Source organism: Saimiri boliviensis, chromosome 9, assembly GCF_048565385.1.
Source record: "Saimiri boliviensis isolate mSaiBol1 chromosome 9, mSaiBol1.pri, whole genome shotgun sequence".
Classification (NCBI taxonomy): domain Eukaryota; kingdom Metazoa; phylum Chordata; class Mammalia; order Primates; family Cebidae; genus Saimiri; species Saimiri boliviensis.
Window position 1 is genome coordinate 15,331,260 of NC_133457.1, and position 14,975 is coordinate 15,346,234.

Sequence of the window (14,975 nt, forward strand, 5' to 3'; positions counted from 1 at the left end):
GAGCCGAGATCGCGCCATTGCACTCTAGCCTGGGTAACAAGAGTGAAACTCCGTCTCAAAAAAAATAAAATAAAATAAAATAAGTTAGCTCTTATTATTTCTATATTATATATTGAACCAAACCTTATTTAATCTAGCTCTTAGGTAGGCGTGTATGTATAAGCTTAAAAGTACTTTTGTGAACAGCTGCATTTAGAGAAATATGTCAAGTTCAAGTATATGTTTATGTAGATGTTAAAACTTTTACAGCATAGATGCTTCTTAGCACAACTCAACAGGCAGAGGAGATTTGTGCTGATAAGTGTGCTCGTTTTTAATAACTTTGTGTTATATTTCACTGGAGAGACCTTCTAGCTTACCAGTTTTAGGCATTTTGTTTTTGGCAGGTTGCAATTATTGCTGTCTTGTTAATGTCACATACATGATATATATACAACTTCCAAAACTGTGTTTTTCATTCTTGCCTTCCTAGTTGAGATTTATCTGCTACCAAAAGTCTAAATCAGATTCTGATACTTTGCCTTGCTGCTCTTTTTTTGCGGTTTTCCCAGAAACCTTATATTATACTTAACATAAATATAGTATCATAATAAGAAAGGTCTTTGCTTGTATTCGTTTAAAAATGTAGAGAAGGACTTAAAAGATAGGAACTTTCGATTCACAAATAGGCAGGCTGAGGATTGGCTTATGGAACGGATGAAACTGTTTGGAGACCAGTTTCATGTAAGAATTAGCAACCTGAGGATAGAACTAATAGCCAAACAAAAGGGAATGTGAGAGGGATACAGTGACGTCCATTTGTTTGTAAAAAGGCTGTTTTGGGATTTATACTAATGGCTACCCTTCATGTGTGACATACGGTGTGACTTAAATGTCTACCTCAACTTTTGCTATAGTTCAAAAGTTGGGAAAGGGTGTGTGTAGATAATGAACATACAGTAGAGTAGACAGAAAGTCCATGACAGTTAAATTACTCAGCAGAAAAGGCAGTTGCGTGGGTGGACAGTGTGAGGTTGGGGAGGCGTTGGGGTGTAAATACCCACCAGCTGTGGCTCTGCAATGGCTGAGGAAGAGGGTCTGTGCTGTTGTGGGCCTTTGCAGACATCTCTAACTGAGCACACGCCTTTTTTCCTGCAGCTTTCCAGTCCTTCTATAGGGGAGCACAGAAAGTCTATCAGAACTGGTCCCTGAGATGAAACCTTTGGCCATAGCTAGTGTTTTATCCAGGACAAATGAAGTAAAAATAGTGAACTTGTTTACTCCAGCATGGAGACAAAGTCAGGATTTGATTAATTGTAATTCTTTGCAGTTAATGCTACATATGTGATATATTGAGTTAAAACTGGATATAAAAGCCAGCAGCTCTGCCTCTTGTAAACCAGGGACCTTGGGCTAGTTGTATAATCTCTCTCAGTTTGTTTCCTCATCTGCAAAAAGAGTCTAGTACTACCTTCGTCATTAAAGTTGTTGGAAAGTTTAAATCACATAAGGTGTATTTTCTTACTATAATGCCCAGCTCTAAGGTTAGTAAATGGTAGGGGCTCTTTTTACCAAGACAGGCTAATTGTTGCTTTACGGTGTTTTCAAAACTGCATTGTTGAACATGTGGTAGATGGAAATAGAATGCTATGCTTTGTGTTTTTAATGAATGTTAATTGTTACGGAAAGATCCAAATTTGACTAGGTCTTTGACCCAGCCACTGTGGTTATGGGAAAGTTCTTTTAGATATACAGCCATACATAACTCACAGAAAGTATTTCCAAACTATAATAAAAGAAGAAATAAGATCTCATATGCAGTAGCCTGGTGAACTCAAACCATTGAGGATGGGGCAGCCATGGTGGAGTGCTTCTCAGAGCTTTACATTTTTGCCTCAACATGCCTGAGGTAATAGGATATATTCTTGTCTGTGCTTTACTCTGTGGTTTCAGTAAGGAAGGGACGAAGACACATCCAGGATCAACCAGAGCTGATGGTCTTTCTGTTGCCCCCATTGCCATTCCCACTCTGTCTCCACAGGGAGTGCGAATAAGCATGGCTCCATCTTTCTTCCCTTCTTGTCAACTGCAGAAATTTCTTAGGGGTTTGCTATTTTTTTCCTAATACAGGCAAAACATGTGGTCCCAAAGTACCTTCCCATTGGCAGAAATCACAACAGAATGCCGCCGTACCGGAAAGACAAAAACTTATTAAAGTGATTATATTATTTAGCAATGTCAAGATGAGTTTCTCTTATTTTAAGACCTGAGAGATGCTAAATAATAGTAAAGGCAGGAAACATTTATTTTTCTTTGGTAGAGAGAACAAAAACTCAAATGAGCAGAGCATTTTGTTAGTATTTTGTTAGTTCAGCTGACTGGTTATTAATCCATTCTGGGTTTTTTTTTTTTTTTTTTTTTTGGTGGGAAATGACAGAGGGCTTTTTTTTTTTTTTTCTAATGAGTCATAGGGAAAAATAATGTTTGAATTTGCTAAATAATCTCTTGCCGTTTGCCAAATCAAATATCACTTATCAAGTCCACATATGAAGTATGTGTGGTTTGCCAGGAGTTAGGATACTTAACCCTGTATTAGAAGGATATAGATTTAAAAACAGTAGAAAAGCAGCACATGATACAGCTGCTTCTGAGATATAAGAAATGGTATAGTTTTTAAAAGAAATGCTTATGAGAAATTTTAGACATTTTTGATCTGTTTTCTCAGAACCATTTGGAATGATTTTGAGGTGACCTTGTCTGGAAAGCAACTTCATGTAGTTTCTTTTGTATCATTTATGCTTCAACTTCAATTTAATTCTTAGTTTACCGTTTGCCAATTGGCATGTTGTAGTTTAAATATTTACAGAACCTTTCCACTGCATATTAATCTCTTAGACAGTTAAAACATTTGTTGACCTGTAGTCCTGTTTTAAAAATTTTTATGTGAGAGGCAGTATGTCTGAATGATTTTATTTATTTATTTATTTATTTATTTATATTGTACTTTAGGTTCTGGGGTACATGTGCACATCATGCAGGATTGTTGCATAGGTACACACATGGCAATGTGGTTTGCTGCCTCCGTCCCCCATCACCTACATCTGGCATTTTTCCCCATGTTATCCCTCTCCAACCTCCCCACCCGCATCCGTCATCATGGATATTGGTCTGAAGTTTTCTTTTTTTGTTGAGTCTCTGCCGGGTTTTGGTATCAGGATGATGTTAGTCTCATGAAATGATTTGGGAAGGATTCCCTCTTTCTGTATTGTTTGGAATAGTTTCAGAAGGAATGGTACCAGCTTCTCTTTGTTCATCTGGTAGAATTCAGCTGTGAACCGTCTGGACCTGGACTTTTTTTTTGTTTGGTAGGCTATTAATTGCTGCCTCAACTTCAGCCCTTGTTATTGATCTGTTTCAAGGTTTCAGCTTCTTCCTGGTTTAGGCTTGGGAGTGTGCAAGTGTCCAGGAATTTATCCATTTCTTCCAGGTTTACTGGTTTATGTGCATAGAGTTGTTTGTAGTAATCTCTGATCATAGTTTGTATTTCTGTGGAATCAATGGTGATATCCCCTTTATCGTTTTTTATTGCATCTATTTGATTCTTCTCTCTTTTCCTTTTTATTAATCTGGCTGACCGTCTGTCTATTTTGTTGATCTTTTCAAAAAACCAGCTCCTGGATTGTTGATTTTTTTGAAGGGTTTTTTTTTGTGTCTCTGTCTCCTTCAGTTCTGTTCTGATCTTAGTTATTTCTTGTCTTCTGCTAGTTTTTGAGTTTTTTTGATCTTGCCCCTCTAGCTCTTTCAATTTTGACAATAGGGTGTTGATTTTAGATCTTTTCTCACTTCTCATGTGGGCATTTATTGCTATAAATTTCTCCCTAGATACTGCTTTAAATGTGTCCCAGAGATTCTGGTATGTTGTGCCTTTGTTCTCATTGGTTTCAAGAACATCTTTTTTTCTGCCTTCATTTAGTTGTTTATCAGTTGACATTCAGGAGCCAGTTCAGTTTCCATGAAGCTGTGCAGTTCTGAGTTAGTTTCTTAATTCTGAGTTCTAATCTGATTGCCCTGTGGTCTGAGAGACTGTTATGATTTCCTTTCTTTTGCATTTGCTGAGGAGTGATTTACTTCCAGTTACATAGTCAATTTTAGAGTAGGTGCAATGCGGTGCTGAGAAGAATGTATATTCTGTGGATTTGGGGTGGAGACTTCTGTGGACGTCTATTATGTCTGCTTGCTCCAGATCTGAGTTCAAGTCCTGGATATCTTTGTTAATTTTCTATCTCATTGATCTGTCTGATTTTGACAGGGAAGTGTTAAAGTCTCCCACTATTATTGTGTAAGAGTCTAAGTCTCTTTGTAGATCATTAAGAACTTGATTTACGTATCTGGGTGCTCCTGTATTGGGTGCGTATATATTTAGTATCATTAGCTCTTCTTGATGCATTGATCCTTTTACCATTATGTAATGCCCTTATTTGTCTCTTTTGATCTTTGTTGGTTTAAAGTCCATTTTATCAGAAATTAGGATTGCAACTCCTGCTTTTTTTTTTTTTTTTGCTCTCTATTTGCTTGATAAATCTTCCTCCATCCCTTTATTTTGAGCCTATGTGTGTCCTTGCATGTGAGATGGGTGATAGGGCGTTGACTTTTATTGATGGGTCTTGACTATACAATTTGCCAGTCTTTGGATTGGGGCATTTAGCCCATTTACATTTAAGGTTAACGTTGTTATGTGTGAATTTGATCCTGCCATTTTGTTGCTAGCTGGATATTTTGCCTGTTAGTTGACACATTTTTTTCATTGTGTCAATGGTCTTTACCATTTGTTACGTTTTTGGAGTGGCTGGTACTGGTTGTTCCTTTCCTTGTTTAGTGCTTCTTTCAGGAGCTCTTGTAAGGCAGGCCTGGTGGTGATGAAATCTCTCAGCATTTGCTTGTCCATAAAGGATTTTCTTTCTCCGTCTCTTAGGAAGCTTAGTTTGGCTGGATATGAAATTCTGGGTCGAAAGTTCTTTTCTTTAAGGATGTTGAATATTGGCCCCCACTCTCTTCTGGCTTGTAGGGTTTCTGCAGAGAGATCTGCTGTGAGTCTGAGGGACTTCCCTTTGTGGGTAACCCGACCTTTCTCTCTGGCTGCCCCGAGCATTTTTTCCTTCGTTTCAACCCTGGTGAATCTGATGATTATGTGCCTTGGGGTTGCTCTTCTTGAGGAATATCCTTGTGGTGGTCTCTGTATTTCCTGGACTTGAATGGTGGCCTGGCTTGCTAGGTTGGGGAAGTTCTCCTGGATAATATCCTGAAGAGTGTTTTCCAGCTTGGTTTTATTCTCTCCATCACATTCAGGTATACCTATCAAACGTAGATTAGGTCTTTTTACGTAATTCCATATTTCTTGGAGGCTTTGTTCATTTCTTTTCACTAGTCTTGCCTTTTCATTTTATTTCATTGAGTTGATATTCAGTCTCTGATATCCTTTCTTCTGCTTGATCAGTCGGCTATTAAAATTTGTGTATGCTTCACGAAGTATTCGTGCTGTGTTTTTCAGCTCCATCAAATCATTTATATTCATATTCTTCTCTAAGCTGTTTATTCTAGGTAGCATCTATTCTAATGTTTTTTCAAGGTTCTTAGTTTCTTTGCATTGGGCTAGAAAGAAAGCTGTTTTTTTTTTTTTTTTTAGCTCTGAGAAGTTTGTTATTACCTACCTTCTGAAGCCTGTTTCTGCCAATTCATCAGATTCATTCTCCATCCATCTTTGAAACCTAGCTGGTGAGGAGTTGTGATCCTTTGGAGGAGGAGAGGTGTTCTGGTTTTTGGTGTTTCCATCCTTTTTGTGCTGGTTTCTTCCCATCTTTGTGGCCTTATCTACCTGTGGTCTTTGTAGTTGGTGACTTTTGGATGGGGTCTCTGAGTGGATGTCCTTTTTGTTGATGATGAAGTTATTTCTTTCTGTTTCTTAGTGTTCCTTCTTAACAGTCAGGCTCCTCTGCTGTACGACTGCTGGAGGTCCACTCCATACCCTGCTTTCCTGGGGATCACCCATGGGGGCTGCAGAACAGTAAGGGTTGCTGCCAGTTTCTTCTTCTTTTATCTTCATTCCACAAGGGTACCTGCCAGATGTTGGCCTGAGCTTGTCTTTATGAGGTGTCTCTTTGGGTATACGGGGTTTGGGGAGCTGCTTGAGGAGATGGTCTGTCCCTTATAGGAGCTCAAGCGCTGTGCTAGGAACGCTGTTGTTCCATGCAGAGCTGTTGGGCAGGTACTTTTAAGTCTGCTGCAGGGGAACTTATAACCACCTCTTTTCCCAGGTGCTCTGTCCTAGGAAGGTCGGCTTTATTTATAAGTTCCTGTCATGCTGCTGCCTTTTTTCAGAGATGCCCTGCCCCACGCTGAGTAGTCTAGTCACAGTCTGCCAGCAGAGGTGTTGCTGAGCTGCTGCAGGCTCTGCCCAGCTGCTATGTGAACTGCCTGGGTAGTGGTGGACTGCCTGGGTAGTGGTGGTCGCCCTTTCCTGCACTGAGCTGGACCATCCTGGGTTCAGCTGTGCTTGCTGCAAAACTTGAATCCAGAGCGTTTCAGATTGCTTGTTTTGTGGGGGTAGTACCCACAAAGCCAGATAGACTGGCTCCCTGTCTCTGCCCACTCCCTTTCAATTGAATGGGCAGCTCTGTTTCCCATGTGTTACAGGTGCCAGTTGAAACGGCAACCCAGATTTGTGTGAGTTTCTGTGTGCCAACCTGGTACCAGCTGAAACCGCCATGCTGAAAACTCGTGGGGCTTTTCGGCCCGGGAATCTCCTGGTCTGTGGGCAGTAAAAATTTGTTGGGAAATGCAGTGGGCACTCACCCTCTGCATTGTTCTTTATGGGAACTGCACTCTGGAGCTGTTCCTTTTCGGCCATCTGGATCACACCTGTCTGAAGGATTAAGAGCATTGTGTCCAGAACAGATTGCCTTAGTTATAGTACTGGCTCAGTTACGTATTAGCTGTGTGTCCTGGGGCACACTGTTTAACCTCTCTGTGCTTCAGCAGCCTCATTTTTAGGAGGATCTATACAAAAGCGATTATAATATCTAATTCAGAATACTGTTGTGAGGAATATTGTATGTGCCTGGCACATAGAAAAGTAAGTATTGTCTGTCATCAGTATTATTTCCTATATGGAGAGCTGAAAGAAGCTTCAAGATTTGCATTGTGTGGGTTTTTATACCATCTTTAAAAGATGATTGCTTGGAGAAAACATGCTTTTGAAATGCAGTTTACACATGGTATTTATGGAACTGTATATTATAACAATTTTCCTTTGACTTACATTTTAGACCACCTTTTGTTCAAGTGTCATGTGGACCACTTGGCTTAGATGGGATTCACAGAAGTTTTTATATTCCACGTTCCTCCTCCTCTCTCCCTACTGCAGCCTTTGAATGGCAATTCATATTTGCTGCTTCCTTCCCTCTCCAGCTTCTTTTAGGCATTTTGTAAATAGACAGCATAAGAATGAATTCATTTTGGCCACAAGTTCAATTTTTGTGGCATAAAGCTCTGTTTATTTTTGATGTTCGTAATTAGTGAAGGTACAGGCCCAGTATCTATACCATCCCAATCTATAGGTCCTTGCATCCCAAACTCTTGGGATTCATTTTCAACCAGAGGCTGAAAGTGGGAGTTTTGATATGGCATGAGGCCACTCTGAGATGGATTAGAAAGATCTTGAAGCTAGATGGGAAGTAGCTCAGGCATAATCAGGTACTCTGGACCCTCACAATTGTTGCTTTCTAATATAATTTCACTAGTTCTTCTCACTTTCTTTAATTCCGTTTGTTGGCTTGTTGCTGACAAAAGAATTTTCAGTACATTCTAATGTGGTCAGTGCATATAAACCATGTGAAGAAAACTTTCTGCTATTTTATTGAGAAATAAAATGACTGATTCATGAAATCACAAGATTGAGTTATGAAATGCTATCTGAGGCTGGCCTGAGTTAAATTCCAGGGTACCCCTTGCAATAGGACAGTGAGAATTTTCATATTCTTAGCTGATTTTTTTTGAGTGACTGCTAAATCTATAGAGCTGTGGTGCATCCTAAGGAACTTGGGGATTTTCTCTTTCTACCTTTTCACTTTAGATCTAGCCTCAAAAAATGAATGTTCTTGGGCTTTTTAAGAGTCCAGCATGACCAACATGGTGAAACCCCATCTCTATTAAAAAGACAGAAGAAATTGGCGAGGTGTGGTGGCACGAGCCTATAGTCCCAGCTACTTGGGAGGCTGAGGCAGGAGAATCGTTTGAACTCAGGAGGCAGAGGTTGCGGTGAGCTGAGATATTGCCACTGCACTCCAGCCTGGACGAGAGAGTGAGACTCTGTCTCATTTAATTTAAAAAAGTCTTTTAGGGTCAGATCTTTGCCTACTCTAAGGTAGGGGAGGCTTTGCAGACAGGAGCTGTGGATTAAGGTGTGTATGTACTGTTAGCTTCTGCAGGCTTTGCCTTTGCCACCTATTTAATGGTGCTGATAATGTGGTGCTGCGCACACATATCTAATACGTATGTAATTATCTGCAAAAAATAAAATTTAATTTTTAAAAGCATTTGGGAAATGACGTAAATATACTGGAATAAGGAGAACCTTTTTTTAACAAATGTACTGAGAGGTTCACCTAAGGTGGTGCCTCTGCATGTTTCAACTCTTTGTGTTTGATTAGTTATCTTGCTGTAGAATTATGGCCACACAACTCTCTGAGAACAATGCTTTCTGTGAGGTGCTGTCAGCCTCTGGCTTTCCTTCAGAAACATACACTGCTTTTGAACTATGCTATATTTTTCTTAATGCCTTTAAGATTTAGGGAGGAATTTTCTTATCTGAGTAACAGAGCCCCAGGAAATACTTTCAGTGAGATTTTATTCATCCAAGGCTTAACCAAGACTGATTTGGATAGGGTGGTCGTCTTCTTATTAGTCAAACTGGTATACTTTTGAGAGTGAGCAGAGGACTTAATTATAAGTCTGGGTCTGTCTCAGGGAAACCGGGGTATGTGGGTCTGTCTCAGGCAAACTGAGGTATGTGTTCACCCTAAGAATAGGTAGACACTGGATAATCAGAATTTTCAAACACTCAAAATTTTTTGCAAGCTCAGTTCTTCATAAATATCTCAAGATGAGCCTCAAGGCAGATAGGTTTTACTTTATCTCTCTTTGTAGTGAATGCTACTATGTGCAAATTTATTGAGCATCTACTGTGTATAAATATTCTGTTTTAATCTTTAGGGGAATTCTTCCATCAACCACTTAAAAGAGATCATAGCGTTTCCAAACAAAAGCTTAAAGAGTCCTTCCTGGTTTATAGTTCTTGCTCCAGTGCATTCTTTTTCCACTCTGTTTATTCTGTTTTAAAGCTGATTCCTTCATGACGTCTCTGACTGTGTTAGTTCATCCTGTTCTGTCCCTTCTGTAATCCCTGTATTTTAATTCTAAGCTTGGAAACAAATCCCTTTTTGGTATGTGATAAATATTTTTTCATGGGATATATAAAAGATTTGTAGGCACTGTGAAAGGGGGAGGTTGGGTTATTTTCTGTTTTGTTTTTGTCAACCACAGCATTCAACTCACTGCCGGAGATACGGTGATGGGTGGGACGCGGGACACTATTGGTGGGGTTGGGGTAGCAGATCATGAGTGTGTTTCAGTTGTGAAAAGAATGAGGGCCTAGTACACTTAATAGACACAGTGTTTTAAAAATAAAGAGCCCCAAAGTCACCTTATCTAGCCTAATGAAATTGTATGGGCTCTTTGTTAAGAGTTGGTATAGCCAAAATGCAATATGAACTTAGGTTAACCTCTCATTTCCTTCTTAAATCTAGGTCTGCTAGGATCTTTTTAAATTCAGTTTTTGTTGTTGTTTGTTTTCTGAGACAGCGTCTTGTCCTGTCGTCTAGGCTGGAGTGAGGTGGCTTGATCATGGCTCACTGCAGCCTTGAATTCCTGGGCCCAAGCAGTCCTCTCATATTAGCCTCCCAAGTAGCTGGGACTACAGGCACATACCACTGTGTCCAGCTAATTTTTAAATTTTTCACAGAGATGGGGGTTTCACTATGTTGTCCTAGCTGGTCTTGAACTCCTCAACTCAAGTGATCGTCCTACCCCAGTCTGCCAATGTACTGGGATTATATGCCTGAGGCACTACACCTGGCCCTAAAGCCAATTTATAATGACATTTCACATAAGTACAGCTCAATGCTGACCAGCTTTGTTTCCCAGTGATCACTTTCCTGAGGTTTGTATGTATTTGGACCTAGTCTTTTAAAAAGTAATAACCTTCTTATTCTTGTAAATAACTGTAATCTTTTTTTTTTTCTATTCAGAATACTGTTCCTGCCTTAGATCTACTAATACTAAATTATACTCAAAGCCGAGACATCTCCAGTAAAGTCAACATTTATCTTTATCTTGAGGGCATCACATCCATTATTCTGGCCTTCCAGTTTTCATCTCCCCAGACTGATTTCTTGGATGGTACAGATGTGTCTGGCTTCTTTCATTCTGTGTATTGCAGGGCAAGCATGGTCCCTTGTGTGTTAAACAATGGAATCTCATAGTATTTGCTTTTTTTTTTTTGGAGTGGAAGCATCTTGATCTTCAGGGCCATGTTTTATTTAATTTTGAAATAAGAAAAGGTGCAATTTTAGAAACTAAATTATGCTTTTCCCCATTCTCTTTTGGAAATGCCTATGTATGAGACAGATTAGAGAGATGTTTTGCATGAATAAGTGATGGAGAGACCAAAAACCCCAAAAGGCAGAGGTGGAGATACATTCACAGCCACTGTTTTATACTAATATCAAAGCTAGTTTCTAATCTAATAGGACATAAGGAATGTGATAAATATTTGCAGGATTAAACTGGTAGTCAAGTGTAGCCTATCTTGAATTGTGGAGAGTTGGTGGCCGTGACTTGCTAGGTAATTCACTTTAAGTAATGGAGAAACAGCCATTAGTTTTCATACATTACTTCTGTTAGGGAGGTTGGTTGCTTATCTTCATAATAAGGGAAAAATGCCCACATAATTCCTTAAGCTGGTGGTTCTCAAAGTGTGGTTCCTGGACCTGGATCAGCATTATCTGAGAACTTGCTGGAAATGCAAGTTACCCAAGACTCCCAGATACTTCCATTCCTGAAACGCAAACTATGGGGAGGGGTCCAGGGGTACATGGTTTTGTTGTTGTTGTTGTTGTTGTTGTTGTTGTTTGTTTGTTTGTTTTGAGACAGAGTCTCACTTTGTCACCCATGTCTGAGTGCAGTGGTGTGATCTCGATTCACTATAACCTTCACCTCCTGGGTTCAAGCGATTTTTGTGCCTCAGCCTCCTGAGTAACTGGGACTACAGGCTTTCGCCATCACACCTGGCTAATTTTTTTTTGTATTTTTAGTAGAGACAGGGTTTCACCAGGTTGGCCAGGCTGGTCTTGAACTCCTGACCTCAAGTGATTCACCCACCTTGGCCTCCCCGAGTGCTGGGATTACAGGTGTGAACCACTGCATTCAGTTGAAGGGGTACATGTTTTAACATGTTAAAGTTTGAGGATCACTGTTAAACCAACAATTTTTAATAGCTTTGGGTTGGAATACCTTTCAGAATTTGATGAAAGTTAGAAAGCTAAAAAAATGTACAGACACGTTTTATATACCAGCAGGGAATTCATGAACTCCCCTGATTAAGTACCCTGATAAGAACAAAATGTTTTGGTTTCAGAATGTATCCCATTAGAAGTGTTAGATTTTAAGTCACACTAGTGATAGTTTGGATTGGAGAATTCAATTATTGTTCATCTCCAGTAGCATGAGTGGCCCTGGACTGGTTTTTGTGCGAATTTGCACACTGAGGTATCTCCAGGCATTAATGCTGTGCCCCATGGTGAATGTATACATGGTACCTGTGGCGTGGCCCTGACACCTGGCAGCAGTGGGTGCCTGTTTGCTTAGCCATAGACTTTACATAGTGGAGCCTTTTGGAGGTCCCCATGTCAGCCACTGTGAAGGGAATTTGGTAAAGCCTACTTTAAAAACTTAGTGTGTATATATGCTTTTCAAATTTACTGAGGGATGCATAGGCAATGTAAATGCATTAGAAAATACAGAAAAGGCCGGGTACAGTGGCTCATGCCTGTAATCCAGCACTATGGGATGCCGAGGTGGTTGGATCATGAGGTCAGGAGTTCGAGACCAGCCTGACAAACGTGGTGAAACCTCATCTCTACTAAAAATACAAAAATTATCTGGGTGTGGTGGTGTGTAACTGTAGTCCCAGCTACTCAGGAGGCTGAGGCAGGAGAACTGCTTGAACTTGGGAGGTGCAAGTTGCAGTGAGCTGAGATCGTGCCACTGCACTCCAGCGTGGGCAGGAAAGTTAGACTTCATCTCAAAAAAAAAAAAAAAAAAAAAGAAAAAACTACGGAAAAGCAGAAAGCAGAAAATTAAAATCACTGACAGATTTATTCTTGGGTAACCAGTTATTTTGTTGCAAATGGTAATATACTGCTAGGAAAATAACAGGAATAGCAACAATAATACCTAAGACTTACTGAGTTTTTGTTGTATGTCAGATATTGTTCTAAATTCCTTATTTATATTAACTCATTAAAACCTGATAGCTTCTATATAAAGTAAGTCCTGTTAATATCTCCTCAGTTAAATGATGGAGGGCAGTGAGGCTTGGTAAGGTGAAGCATTTTGCTTGAGGACAGGTAGCTGGTAAGGATTTGAGTTGAGGCAGGGGAAGCCATAGTTCTCTAGGGTGTCTTAAACATGTACCCTCTGCCAGTCCTTAGGAGGAAGAGAAAACACTGCAGTGAATAACTTGTGTGGGGTGGCAATGGGGAGGAGACTGATATAGGTGTACGTGGGGTTGACAAGTGAGGATTAGGACATTTTTTCATGGGCCAAGTGAATGCAGAGATGGATCAACAGCTGAGGAGTGTGCACAGGTCCTGTGCTTTTAGGATGACCCAGCACCCTTTAGTGATTTGGCTAATCAGCCTAACCTTCAACTATCTTTCACTTCCTTGTCATCAGCATGTGAAACTGCTGAAATAATGCCAGCTGAGTGGACCTTCCCAGCATGCCTTAAAATTATGGGCATCTGTTTTCATTTTAAACTGGTTAACATTACATTATGCTGAACACTTCTAAACATCTGGAACTAGAGGAAATGTACAAATATGGTGTCCACAATTTGCTATCATTGAGACTTTAAATAACATTTGTTTGTAAAGTTGTTCTGTTCTTTGCTTTTGAATTTAATGCCAACTTGGGTCACATCAATTTTCCAAAATGTCATGAGCTTTGCGTGTTTTATTGTTAATTTAATTTTCTATGAAGTTATTTCCCAGAACACCAAATGGAAATCTTAAATCTTTAAAAAGTGTTATTTGAAAGAAAATTCAAGAACAAATTGATTTAACATATTCCGTAAATAAGGACTCATCTCTAAGGGATTAATGTAATATAAAGATTAAGCATGCAGGCTATAGGGTTGGAATTCCTGGATTCACATACTACTACCCCCACTTATCAGCTCTGTGACTCTTAGTAAAATACCCAACTCATCTGTTAAATGGTAATAATTCTCCATATCCCATAGGATTGTGGTAAGAATTCAGCCAGACAATACAAAGTAATGTTGAAGTCAGCTCAGGGCTAACTAAAGTATGGCGCAGCCTTCAGTTAATGTTAGGAATTACAGAAAGGCAGATAGCGGTGGACAGAGGTCGATATCCCTTAACCACCACTCCTTCCTTCTCCCCCACCCACTTAACAGTATATCATGGTGACTTTTCCATTTCAGTTTTCAAAGTTCTACCTTTTACTTTTGAGTAATTCGACTTCATTTCATTGAAGAAAAGAATCATAGTATAACCATTTTTCTATTAATGGACATTTGGGTTATTTTATTGTTTTCTTTACTGTTTAAAGTACTTTCTTTGGAGGTTGTGTTTTGAGGTTGGTCTTCAGTATAACTGCTGTAATTAATTTCATTATTTTGTAAGTACTTGTTTGCTGTGACATCAGACAGAGTTTGTGCTCACTTAGCATAAAATTAAGTAGTTGTTGGACATGCTGTCTTCTAAATGGAACAACTGAATTCTTCTCACGAGGGCAGTAGGAGTGTATTTTGTCAGTTAGGAAAGAGAAACTGCTTAAGAGTTTTCATTGAAAATGCCTTAATGGCCTTTCTCAGAAATTCAAACTTAAGCTCTAAAAACACAAATTGAGTCTTGCTTCTCCCTTGCTCAAACGTGTGTGTGTATGTGTGTGTGTGTGTGTGTGTGTGTGTGTGTGTGTAGTATGTATTTATGTATGTATGGTCTCATCATACTTCGAAAGCATCCAGAGTTTGGTCACGGCCTGCATGGCCCTACATGACCAGCTGACCTTGCCTAATTCTCTGACGGCACCTCCCATGGCCACTGCCTTGTCCTTCTCTTGCAGCCGCACTGGCCTGCTTGCTCTTGCTCTTCTACTTCAAATATATCACACCCATCTTTTCCGTGTTCTCTTTCTCCCTCTTTGTGTCCCTTATTTCTGTTTTGATCTCTCATCTTCATGATGACTTCTTCCTCCTATCCTATTTCACGGCACTCCCCGTTATATCCTGCCTGCAGCCAGCTAGGTAATTCTTCAGTGCAGAACCACTTGTTAAGCTGTGTGTCGCCAGTGCCTAGAGCAGTATCTGGTACAGTGGAAGTATTAGATTAATAATGGTTGAGCTAATGAAGGAATAAGCAAAGGGGAGCTACTTGTAGAATATAATGTACAATGCTGTGTTTTGAGACTTTAAATAGTCATCATGGAAACTGAGATCTTTTAGCCTTTAAAGTTAAAGAGATCAGAAAATGGAAGCCATTCAGTTTATGTTTCCCAGCACAGATGTGGAATTTCTGAGAATTTTTTAAAAAGCAGAAGTTTCACAGACTGATTTCTCTTTTTTGTGTATCATTATC

At 39.7% G+C, this 14,975-nt stretch overlaps 2 protein-coding genes across 17 annotated transcripts in view; one reads left to right on the top strand and one right to left on the bottom strand.

The window, feature by feature from the left end:
• The window catches only part of MED12L (mediator complex subunit 12L), a 361,238-nt gene that overhangs the window by 174,986 nt on the left and 171,277 nt on the right, over positions 1 to 14,975 (top strand). The gene's annotated exons all lie outside the window — the stretch shown is intronic.
• Positions 1 to 14,975, bottom strand: part of P2RY14 (purinergic receptor P2Y14) — a 62,697-nt gene that overhangs the window by 34,217 nt on the left and 13,505 nt on the right. For 6 of the 8 annotated variants that reach the window (XM_074405504.1, XM_003925032.3, XM_074405501.1 and 3 more), the window contains one exon: positions 1 to 14,975. This exon is cut by the window's left edge; it is cut by the window's right edge. The exons of the other annotated variants lie outside the window; for them this stretch is intronic. The gene's annotated coding sequence lies outside the window, so the exon portion shown is untranslated. 8 annotated transcript variants of the gene reach the window in all.